The following is a 12022-nucleotide window of genomic DNA, read 5'->3' on the forward strand; positions in this document are numbered from 1 at the left end:
AGCTAAAAAGCCACCTCATTACAAACAGAATGGCTTTAACTTAAACGAGGGAGAGATCTTTTGCATTTTAAATGCTTGTTTACTTTGGTTCCATCAAGAAGGCATTCAGATGTGTCACACATTTGCCATAAATTATGTCACTGTAGTAAAGCTACTGCTCACCAGGGAAGTCTGCTGCTGGTATTCAAAGTGCATGTTTCAGTCTGCATGTCAGAATTTTTTTAATGAAATAGAAGAGGATTTGAGAAGTCACTCAAAATGTGCCCTCATTTTTCTTTCTAAAGCACTAATCATACTTTCTATGGCAAAATGAACCCCCATCATTTTGTTCCTTTTTAAATTAAATGTTTTCAGACTTACCACTTCATTCCAATCAAGATGGCTTCTGGTGTGCCATACTTTTGTCATAAGTAAGACTGTTAGCGCTCTAGTTGTTCTTTAGAACATTCTGGGACATTCTGTTATTGGGCTATACTTGGGCTACATCTGGGTGCTATTTGGGCTACATTTGGGCTCTTTTGTCTCTGGTGGCCATCTTGGGAGACTGCATGTCAGAATTTTTTAATGAAATAGAAGAGGATTTGAGAAGTCACTCAAAAAGTGCCCTAATTTTTCTTTCTGAAGCACTAATCATACTTTCTATGGCAAAATGAACCCCCTCATTTTGTTCCTTTTTAAATTAAATGTTTTCAGACTTACCACTTCATTCCAATCAAGATGGCTTCTGGTGTGCCATACTTTTGTCATAAGTAAGACTGTTAGCGCTCTAGTTGTTCTTTAGAACACTATGGGACATTCTGTCATTCGGCTATACTTGGGCTACATCTGGGTGATATTTGGGCTACATTTGGGCTCTTTTGTCTCTGGTGGCCATCTTGGGAGACTGCATGTCAGAATTTTTTTATGAAATAGAAGAGGATTTGAGAAGTCACTCAAAAAGTGCCCTAAGTTTTTCTTTCTGAAGCACTAATCATACTTTCTATGGCAAAATGAACCCCCTCATTTTGTTCCTTTTTAAATTAAATGTTTTCAGACTTACCACTTCATTCCAATCCAGATGGCTTCTGGTGTGCCATACTTTTGTCATAAGTAAGGCTGTTAGCGCTCTAGTTGTTCTTTAGAACACTATGGGACATTCTGTCATTCGGCTATACTTGGGCTACATCTGGGTGATATTTGGGCTACATTTGGGCTCTTTTGTCTCTGGTGGCCATCTTGGGAGACTGCATGTCAGAATTTTTTAATGAAATAGAAGAGGATTTGAGAAGTCACTCAAAATGTGCCCTAATTTTTCTTTCTGCAGCACTAATCATACTTTCTATGGCAAAATATACCCCCTCGTTTTGTTCCTTTTTCAATTAAATGTTTTAAGAGTTACCACTTTATTCCAATCAAGATGGCTTCAGGTATGCCATACCTTTGTAATAAGTAGGACTGTTAGTGCTCTAGTTGTTCTTTAGAACACTCTGGGAAGATGCAGTAGAACACAAAGGAATCAACTGACAGTCTCTGTCCTTGTTGGATGTACATGTTTTACTGAGAATGTCAGACTTCATTCTCACATGACTGAGAAAGATAATGTGAATTTACAGAAAATATGCTTTCAGTTTAGCTTATAGATCCCCTTCCAAACCACTGTGGGAAAAGCATGAGATAATATTTTTCTTTCAAAGATGATTCATGATATCCCAGCAGAAGGCTTTTTCACATGGTAAAATCACCTTAGAACACACCACAATTCCTAAAATGAGTATGGTACCATCAAAAATGATTTATAATGTAACTAAAGTCCTAACACCTTCTATTAACTGCAATGCTTTTTAATGAGGTACTATCATGTATATTGGTCCCTAGATGGCTGCCAACACCTCTTGGATGAAGAATTTGAATTTTGAAAACAATTTTTTTTTTTTGCCTTGGGGGTCCTTGTGGGACCCCCTGAGTAGGCCTAGGGGGTCAGGGTGCTTCTACTCTGCCCCCTTTTTGAGTTCTACACATTTGTTTTTCAGCTTTCCTGTGCCTCAGTCTACTGAGGTACAAGATGGCTGCCAACAATTTCTGTTTTGGAGTGTTGACAGACATTGGCAGCCAATCAGAATGCAGCTCGTACTCGGGAAGGTACAGAGTACAGTAAGCTTACAGTAAGCTTACAGAAAGCTTATATAGATATATATGTGTTTTTGAAGTTAATTTTCATAAAAACCACTGGAGCAATTTTCACCAAATATAGAAAAGGCACTTCTGCATACCAGTCCCTACAATTTTGCAAAGTTTGGTGTAATTCCATTCAGCGATTCGGGCTGTAGCCTTGTCTATTTGTCCTTTGGAATTTAACATGGGGAAAACACGTTTTGGGACCCCCCTTTTTTCTCGTCCCCCGCATGACGAATCCCCCCAAAACTTCCAGGGAAGAAGCGGAGCGGAGCTGGCCTAATGTTTGGAAAATTACACGCAAATTCCTCAACCGGCGCCAAAGTTATTCCCAATAGAATGTTGCGGATATGGTAGCTAGGTCCTAACTATATATACCTACTGGCTATCGCCAGTAGGTAATATATATATATATATATATATATATATATATATATCTCAAAGCTCCAAAAGTGCCCACCTGGCAAAGACGCACTCTCGCACCCCACAGCAGTAAATGCTCTTTAATCGGTAAATCCAGGTGCCACTTGCCAATGTGAAATTACAGCGTTCTGTCGTGTACGCCTGACGCGTTTCAATGCTTTCCGCATCTCTTCAGAGGCGCGACAGTCTCCTCCCACTTTAAATATTTTTCCCTCCAATGGGCAGCTTTAATGAGCACACACGCATTCTGGGTTCTGTAGTGTGCTCGGCCAGTCATTAAGCTGTTACCAAAGTTCAAAGCCCACAGATGAGCCTCGGCAAGTGGATCCTGTTTAATATCCTGTTGGGATGTGTCCATAGTGAAGCAATGTCGGATACAATGCTCCTGGCCCTCTGTTATGGGGGGGTGCGTCTTTCGCGGTGTGTGCTCATTAAAGCCGCCCATTGGAGGGAAAAATATTTAAAGTGGGAGGAGACTGTCGCGCCTCTGAAGAGATGCGGAAAGCATTGAAACGCGTATATATTCCCTGAAAAAATATAGGTTTCAGGCACGTTATAGAACTAACTATAACGGGGGAATTTCAATGGTTTTGTATGAGTGAAATGTCCAGCTAACTATAACATTTGTGAAACCTATGGTTTTTTCAGTGAATTTCTAAGGTTTTTAAAATGCTAATTCCTAACTATAACGTGGCTGAAAGCTATGGTTTTTTCAGTGAATTTCTAACGTTTTTAAATGCTAATTCCTAACTATAACGTGGCTAAAACCTATGGTTTTATCAGTGAATTTCAAAGGTTTTGTAAATGATAATTTTTAAATGTATTAATTGTTATATTGTTTTATTCTGATTTACTAAATTGTGTTAAAGTACTTATTTTTAGATATTTTATCTTTTCAATTACATTACATATTTTTAAAATACATTTTAAAAAAATTAAATATTGAAATTGTAATATTTATTTATTTATTATTATTATTTTAATTTATATATATATTATTTAGCAGGCAATGATATCCTATGGAAGGAAATTCAAGTTACTGGTAAGTACGGTTAAACTTACTTTTCAGGATCAGTACTGGGCTGAAAGATGCAGCACTGAGGTATCTCCTGATAACAGGTGAGTAAATCAGAATTCGTAGTACCGCTGATTTTAGAGGAATGTTTTTAAAGTTCCAAAACTCCACACTTCGAAGAATTTCCAAGTGAAACCAGTCAATGTTAGCCTATGGAAGGAAATTCAAGGTACTGTAAGTATGATTAGAATTACTTTTCAGGTTCAGTAGTGGGCTGAAAGATGCAGCACTGAGGTCCCTCTGGATAACAGGTGAGTAAATCAGAATTTGTAGTTCGGCTGATTTTAGAGGAATATTTGTACGTTTCAAAAATAGACACTTCGAAACTTTTCTGGTGAAAACCATAAAATGGATTCCTATGGAAGGAAATACAAGTGGTAAGTACACTCAGATTTACTTTTCAGGGTCCGTACTAGGTTCAAAGATGCAGCACAGACGTCTCTCGTGATAACAGGTGAGTAAATCGGAATTCGTAGTTCGGCTGATTTTAGAGGAATATTTTGCTCAATAATAATAATAATAATAATCCACATTTGTAAAGTGCGAACAATCACCCGCAAGGGTCTCTAGGCGCTGGGGGCCATCGGGAAGATTAAGCAAGCTATTGCCCAGAGTCACATGGTGCTGGGTTAATCTGCCGCTGGCACGGGGGATCGAACCGTGATCCCCAGATTCCAACATCAGTCACCCTGGCCGCGGTGAAGGAAGGGGGCAGGGCCTGAGGTGACATGTGTGCAAACACGCTCTGTGGCGCGTTTTAAGTTGGGGAATTAATTCCTCTTCAATCCTGAGGTCCCCTGTGGGCCAACTAGCCCACCAGGTACCTCCAGTATGCGCCAGGGAGCTGCATTGCAGAGAGGTGTTTAGAGGCCATGCCCCCTTTTTACAAACACTCTGCAGCGCAGCTCCGTGGCACATACTAGAGGTACCTGTTGAGCTAGTTGGCCCCTAGGGGACCTCTGGATTGGAGAGGAATTAATTCCCCAACTTAAAATGCGCCACAGGGCATGTTTGCACACATATCACCTCAAGTCCCGCCCCCTACCTTCACCAATCAATCAATCAATCATGCCATTTGTATAGCGCACTACTCACCCGGGAGGGTCTCAAGGCGCTTGGGGGGAGGGGTATGCTACTGCTCGAACAGCCAGGTCTTGAGTTGTTTCCTGAAGGTGAGATGGTCCTGGGTCAGCCGAAGGTGGATGGGGAGGGAGTTCCAAGTCTTGGCAGCCAGGTAAGAGAAGGATCTTCCTCCGGCGGTGGCTCTTCGGATGCGTGGTACGGCTGCGAGGGCGAGGCTGGTGGACCGTAGCTGGCGGGTGGGCGTGTAGAAGGTCAGGCGGTCGTTGAGGTACTTGGGGCCCAGGTCGTGGAGAGACTTGTGTGCGTGGGTGAGGAGCCGGAACGTGATCCTCTTGTCGACGGGGAGCCAGTGCAGGTTCCTCAGGTGGCTGGAGATGTGGCTGCGTCGGGGGACATCCAGGATGAGTCGGGCGGAGGCGTTCTGGATGCGCTGGAGTCTTTTCTGTAGCTTGGCTGTGGTTCCGGCGTAGAGGGCATTTCCGTAGTCCAGTCGGCTGGTGACGAGTGCCTGGGTGACAGTCTTCCTGGTCTCGGTCGGGATCCAGCGGAAGATCTTGCGAAGCATACGCAGGGTGTTGAAGCACGATGAGGAGACGGCGTTGACTTGTCTGGTCATCGAGAGGGAGTGGTCCAGGATGAAGCCCAGGTTGCGTGCATGGTCGGTTGGCTTGGGTGCGGTGCCCAGGGCTGGGGGCCACCAGGAGTCGTCCCAGGCGGAGGGCGAAGATCCCAGGATGAGGACTTCCGTCTTGTCCGAGTTCAGTTTCAGGCGGCTGTCCTTCATCCACTCGGCGACGTCTTTCATCCCTTCGTGTAGGCAGGTTCTGGCGGTGTCGGGGTCTCTGGTGAGGGAGAGGATCAGCTGGGTGTCGTCGGCGTAAGAGATGATGTTGAGGTTGTGCTGGCGTGCGATGGCTGCGAGAGGTTTCATGTAGATGTTGAAGAGGGTGGGGCTGATTGAAGATCCTTGCGGGACGCCACAGATGACTTCGGTGGCCTCGGAGCGAAACGGGGGGAGGCGGACTCTTTGTGTTCTTCCGGCGAGGAACGAGATGATCCACTCCAGTGCCTTCTCTTGGATACTGATGTTGCTGAGGCGCTGGACTAGGGTGCGGTGGCAGACCGTGTCGAACGCAGCGGAGAGGTCCAGGAGGATGAGGGCTACTGTTTCCCCCTTGTCGAGCAGGGTCCGGATGTCGTCGGTGGCTGCGATGAGGGCGGTCTTGGTGCTGTGGTTGGCTCTGAAGCCGGACTGCGAGGGGTCGAGGGATCCGTTCGTCTCGAGGAAGGCGGTCAGCTGTCTGTTGACGATCTTCTCGATGACTTTAGCAGGAAAAGGGAGGAGCGAGATGGGGCGGACATTTTTGAGATCGGTGGGGTCCGCTGTAGGTTTCTTCAGGAGGGCGCTGATCTCGGCGTGCTTCCAGCTCTCCGGGAAGGTGGCGGTGTTGAAGGAGGCGTTGATGATGTTCCGGAGTTGGGGTGCGATGGTGGAGTCGGCCTTGTTGAAGACGTGGTGTGGGCAGGGGTCGGTAGGTGATCCGGAGTGGATGGTGTTCATCGTGCGGGCTGTGTCTTCGGTGGTCACCGTGGTCCAGGTGCGAAGGGTGGCAGTGGGGGGCGTTGGTTCGACGGTTGGGTGCGTGGGTGGGGCGCCGAAGCTGTTGTGGATGTCGGCGATCTTGCGGTGGAAGAACGAGGCGAGGGAGTCGCAGAGGTCTTGTGACGGAGTGATGTTGTTGGTGCCGGTGCTGGGGTTGGAGAACTCCTTGACGATAGTGAAGAGCTCTTTGCTGTCGTGGGCGTTGTTGTCCAGTCGTTCCTTCAGGGATTTCTTCTTGGTGGTGCGGATGAGCTGGTGGTGCTTGCGGGTAGCGTGTTTGAGGGCGGTCATGTTGTCGGTGGTCCGGTCGAGGAGCCAGGCTTTCTCGAGGGTGCGGCAGGTCTTCTTGGAGTCCTTGAGGTCGTCGGTGAACCAGGATGCCTTCTTGCTTCTGGGTCTGCTGGGAGGGTTTCTTAGTGGCGCGAGGTCGTTGGCGCAGGCGGTCAGCCACTGTGTGAAGTTGCGGGCTGCTTCGTTGGGGTACGTTGTGTTGGCGGGTGGGCTCTGGCTGAGGGAGGTGGTGAACTGGTCTGTGGTGATCTTGCTCCAATTCCTGTGAAGTACCTGTTGCGGGTGATGGTGGGTCGTGGATCTTTTGAAGCTGAAGTGGACGCAGCTGTGGTCGGTCCAGTGGAGTCCGGTGGCGTGGCTGAAGGTGATGTACTTGCTGGAAGAGAAGACGGGATCAAGCGTTTGGCCGGCGTAGTGGGTGGGGGTGTTGACCAGTTGCTTGAGTCCGAGGTTGGCGAGGTTTTCCAGCAGGGTGGTGGTGTTGCGGTCCTTGTTGTTCTCCAGGTGGAAGTTGAGGTCCCCGAGGAGGATGTAGTCGGTGGAGGGGAGGTCGTGCGGGCTGATGAAGTCTGTGATGTCTTCGCTGAATTGTGTGCGTGGTCCCGGGGGTCTGTAGGCAAGGGTGCCTCTGAGGGTCGTCTTAGGGTCGGTGTGAATCTAGAAGTGGAGATGTTCGGCTGCGGCGAAGGAGTCGTTGGCGTCGGTCGTGATGCGGATGGTGTTCCTGTGGACGATGGCGATGCCACCTCCGGTCTGGTTGATGCGGTCCCTCCTGATGATCTTGTACCCGCCCGGGATGGCGATGGCGATGTCGGGTGCAGAGGAGGCGTTCATCCAGGTTTCCGTGAGGAAGGCGACGTCCGGTGATGTAGCGTCGAGGAGGTTCCAGAGTTCCACGGCGTGTCTGTGGACGGAGCGGGTGTTGATCAGGATGCACTTGAGGTGGTTGCTGCGGGTGTTTGTCTTGGCGGGTGCGGGCAGGTTCGGAGGCAGGTGAACTTGCAGGTGCAGCAGGTGAAGGGTCCGTGGGTGCGTCTCGGGGTGGGTCGGCAGCAGGCATGGGTCCGGCAGGCATTGAGTGCGTTGAGAGTGGCGGCGTCGTAGGTCAGTCGGGTCGTCTTGCCTCGGCGGGGAGGGCCAGGGGTCCTGGCGCTGGGCGCGGGCCAGGCGCGGACAGGCGCAGACGGGCTTACCTTTGGCGCACCTTCGGAGCTCAATCGGCGCTCCCGCTGCGCGGTCGCTCTGGGGGCATCATAGGTAAGGAGCCGGGAGGGAGGAGCAGCTGGGTGGCGGGAGCGGGGCGGCGAATGGAATCACAGGGGGGCGGGGCCGCAAGGAGGCAGCGGCGGGAAATTCCAAGAAGCAGCGGGAAATTCCCAGGAGCAGCGGGAAATTCCCAGGAGCAGCGGGAAATTCCCAGGAGCAGCGGGCAGTGAGCGAAGGAATCTGCAGGCAGGAGGCGGCAAAGGCAGGCAGGAGCGGCAGCAGTGAGTGGGGCGACCAAGCCCTGTGGAGGGCTGAGCGGTCACCACTGTGCAAACGCGCCCTGTAGCGTGTTCTAAGTTAGGGGATTAAGTCCCATTGCATACTGGGGGTCCCTGGGGGCCAACTAGCCCACCAGGAACCTCCAGTATGTGCCAGGGGGCTGCCTTGCAGAGAGGTGTAAAAAGGGGCGTGGCCTCATTACACCTCTCTGCAACGCAGCCATCTGGCGCGTTTCCAGAGTGGGAACTAAATCCCCTTGAATACTGAGAATCCATGGGGGCCAACTAGTCACCAGGAACCTCCAGTATGCACCAGGGCGCCGCATTGCAGAGAGGTGTAAAAAGGGGCGTGGCCTCATTACACCTCTCTGCAACGCAGCCCCCTAGCACATTTCCAGAGGGGGAACTAAATCCCCTTGAATACTGGGGGTCCCTGACAGAATATTAAATCAAATCCTTTATGAATTGTAACAGCACATTTTTGGTATATTGCATAATATGTGTTTGCCAAAAAATGTATGTGGGAAGTACGATCAGGCCTGTCAAGGAGCGTATACAAGAACATATTCGGGCCATTAGGAATGGCAATGCCAGTTACCCCCTGGCTGTACATTTCAATGAGAAACATGGCGCAGTTGACCTTTTACACCTTTGATTTCATGGAATTGAATCAGTACCAGGCAACCCCAGAGGGTGTGACAAAGTTTTAAGTCTGCGCAAATTAGAGGCCCTCTGGATATGAAAATTACGAGCAGTTGAGTATGGACTCAACTTTGATAACGAGATGTTTGTTTTTCTGAAAGACAGATAACATTATTATTGCTGGTACATGTTTTTTGTGTAATACAAGTATTTCTATATACCTGTAAAATGTGGATTGTGTCCATCTCCACTATATGCAAAGTATGAAATGAGGAATCATATACAGGTATCATAGATGACATTGATGTAAGAACTAAGTCATGTTGCACTAGAAATAACATTGATGCAAGAATTAAGTCTTGTTGCCTATTCTAGATTTTTAGGATTAACCAATGTTAATTACCTGTGTCAATACCAAATATCATGTTATAAATTGAAAATATGTCCTCTTTTATCACATGAAGGTTTTGTAATAAGGGTTCTCCTTTGAGCAATGGACCAAAAATGGGAGTGTTGAATAAGTACTGAGAAGGACAGTAATGTAATGATCTAAATGTTTCCTATTGCGGATACTAATGATTTGTCTGCATTCATAATATGAGAAGCTTTTCTCCCAGTTTTTTAGAGTATCTATATAGTATGTATCAAGTGAATGGTTCTAATATGATGTTTAAAGTTACTTTCTACTACTTGTGTTCTATAAGACACACTAACATGAAATATCCAAATGTCACCGGGGATGTTATTTTTCTATGAGGGAATCTCCTTTCCCTTCTGACTGTCGCACGAACTAACAGAACTGCTTTCATATTACCTAAAAGATACTGATAATTAGACAGAAGAGCAAGCTAAGACATACCAAACAATGATACGATTATGAAATGTTTATTACGCAGATACAAGTAATCTGTTGAGATCTAAATTAGTGAGTTACATGTAAATATCATATTAGAATATTATACGATGGCCACATTTTAACTCCGGGCATAAGACGATATATGCCTAAATTTCCTGGACTACATTAATAACTAAAATAAATAGAAAAGACTCTTAAATGGCGCTGAGGATACGCAAGCAGAAACCCAGACGCGGTGTTGTATGTTGCTACGGCACTACACGTCAGGAGATGGAGGCCTCAAAACATTCACCATAACGCAGCGTGGGAAATACCTCCCTTACTTAGAGCGAAAATGTGGACCGGAGACTAACAACTTTTGTTGGTAAGTCTGGGATAATATCTTTTACAATGCGGGGCATTTGGTACCCTATGGAATTAGCGTTTCTGTATTAACAGGGGCACAGCTATGACCTTATAGTCTTCTTGGTTGTTTGTATATTTTTTAGCCTGAAATACCATTACAACGGTTTGGAGACTTGACATTATTACTTTTGACATCTTATCACTTATCGGAAGATGTTGTCCTACAATTGAATATACTCGTGAGAGGTGGGCTGTAAACGTTACAGAATACCGAAATTTTAGGAGAAATGGGGTGTGTTGTTTATGTAGTCATTCCGATCCGTCTAGGGTGGGATGTTTGCTTTGTACAAACATGGGCTTCCACAATTTTTTACAGGACTATATATATTTTTTTTCAACAGCAATTATACTGAAACTACATATTTATGAACTTTGGATCTAAACCATTGGGGGCAATATGTTACCGATCCGGCTGCATTATACTACACTAACACGAATTACCGAGTAAGTGCACATATTTGAGTCAATTCCCATACTTTACTTATGTGCCACGCTTAGGTTTATCTTATCACACATGTGATTCTTTTCAAATAAGAGAGTGACCGGGTTTTTTTTTTAACTAGTTCAAGAGAATATAGAGAGCATTGTTACACACAAAGTAAATGATGCTCTTTGTTATTAAGGCTTTTGCAAATGATATGGAAACAGTGAAGATAATGCATTTAATAATGATCACGCTAGAACGGCGAATTCTGGGCTTATTAAATTGTTTCTTTGGCCAACATCGAAGATTTAAACAGCTTAGCGATTATCATATTTTATATCTATAAGGGTATATGATGCACATAATTGTTTTTTACTAATATTAGTCCTTATTTGACGGATATTTTTTAGTGATCAGGAAAACAGGATTCGGGACGAACTACGAACTTATCCTTTTAGGATAAATGTGATTTTTACTTCTAGATTACATCTACTTTTGGAGGTATTCATAAAAAATATTCTCCTTACAGGTTTTAGCATGGCACTCTTCCTTTCTTTCCACTTCTAACTATTCGGTGTTTAATAGTGTCGCGACAGCCTGATAGCTGTGATGACATTTTCTCTGATTCACGCACAGGGGTGATGTTTTACAATACAGACAATCTTTTCACTACTTGCATGATTTCACTTGGTATGAATATAAGGACTTCTAAATTCAGCACAATAGAGATATCGCCATGAAAAGTAAATTGTTTTTATTTCTGTCATATCTCTCCCTTTTGAATACAAGTAATATAAAATATTTTGTATGATCTTGTTCAACAGCCTTGAAAAAGTCACAATTGAGCGACAAAACACTTGTCGGCTGTAGCTGTATCATTGTTAGAACAACTGAACAATTGTGATGAAGATTGCTTGCTGAACTAATCACACATTGAACCTTTTTTTGTTTTAAACAATGTTGCTGATCGTGGATATTCAGCTGTTTACTTGTATGTGCTGTGCTCTGTCTTTAGCTTAATTTGTCTTTCATATATACGGAATATTTCTGCATTATTTATTTATTTTATTTCGCATACTTTTATAGCGCAGACCTGTCACCCAGAGGGCATCCTGGCGCTTTGATCAGAGAACCCATCGCACAAGACTAGAGCAGACGCACAGCCATTACTTAGGAAAGAGATGAGTTTTTAAGGCTTTCCTGAATGGAAGATAGTCCTTGCAGCTCCTAAGAGTGAGTGGGAGAGAGTTCCACAATTTAGCTGCCGCCACTCTAAATGAGCGGCCGCCCATCCTCACTCTTTGAAACCTGGGCACCACCAGAAGGTGGGCCGATGACGACCGCAGAAGCCGTGGGGCAGAATACCATGCAAACATGTTTTGTAATGGAAGGGGGCCTAAGAGGTGAACCGCTCTAAATACCAAACAGGCCGCTTTAAATTGGACCCGTAGTTCTACCGGGAGCCAGTGCAAGTCACGAAGCGCCAGAGTAGAGGAGCTGGATCTGGGACGCGAAAGGGCCAGTTTAGCAGCCATATTCTGCACCCTCTGCAGTTTCCCAATCAGATTTTTTGGGGCCCCCAAAA

The sequence above is a fragment of the Lissotriton helveticus genome, chromosome 2_1, assembly GCF_964261635.1.
Source record: "Lissotriton helveticus chromosome 2_1, aLisHel1.1, whole genome shotgun sequence".
In the NCBI taxonomy this organism is placed as follows: Eukaryota; Metazoa; Chordata; class Amphibia; order Caudata; family Salamandridae; genus Lissotriton; species Lissotriton helveticus.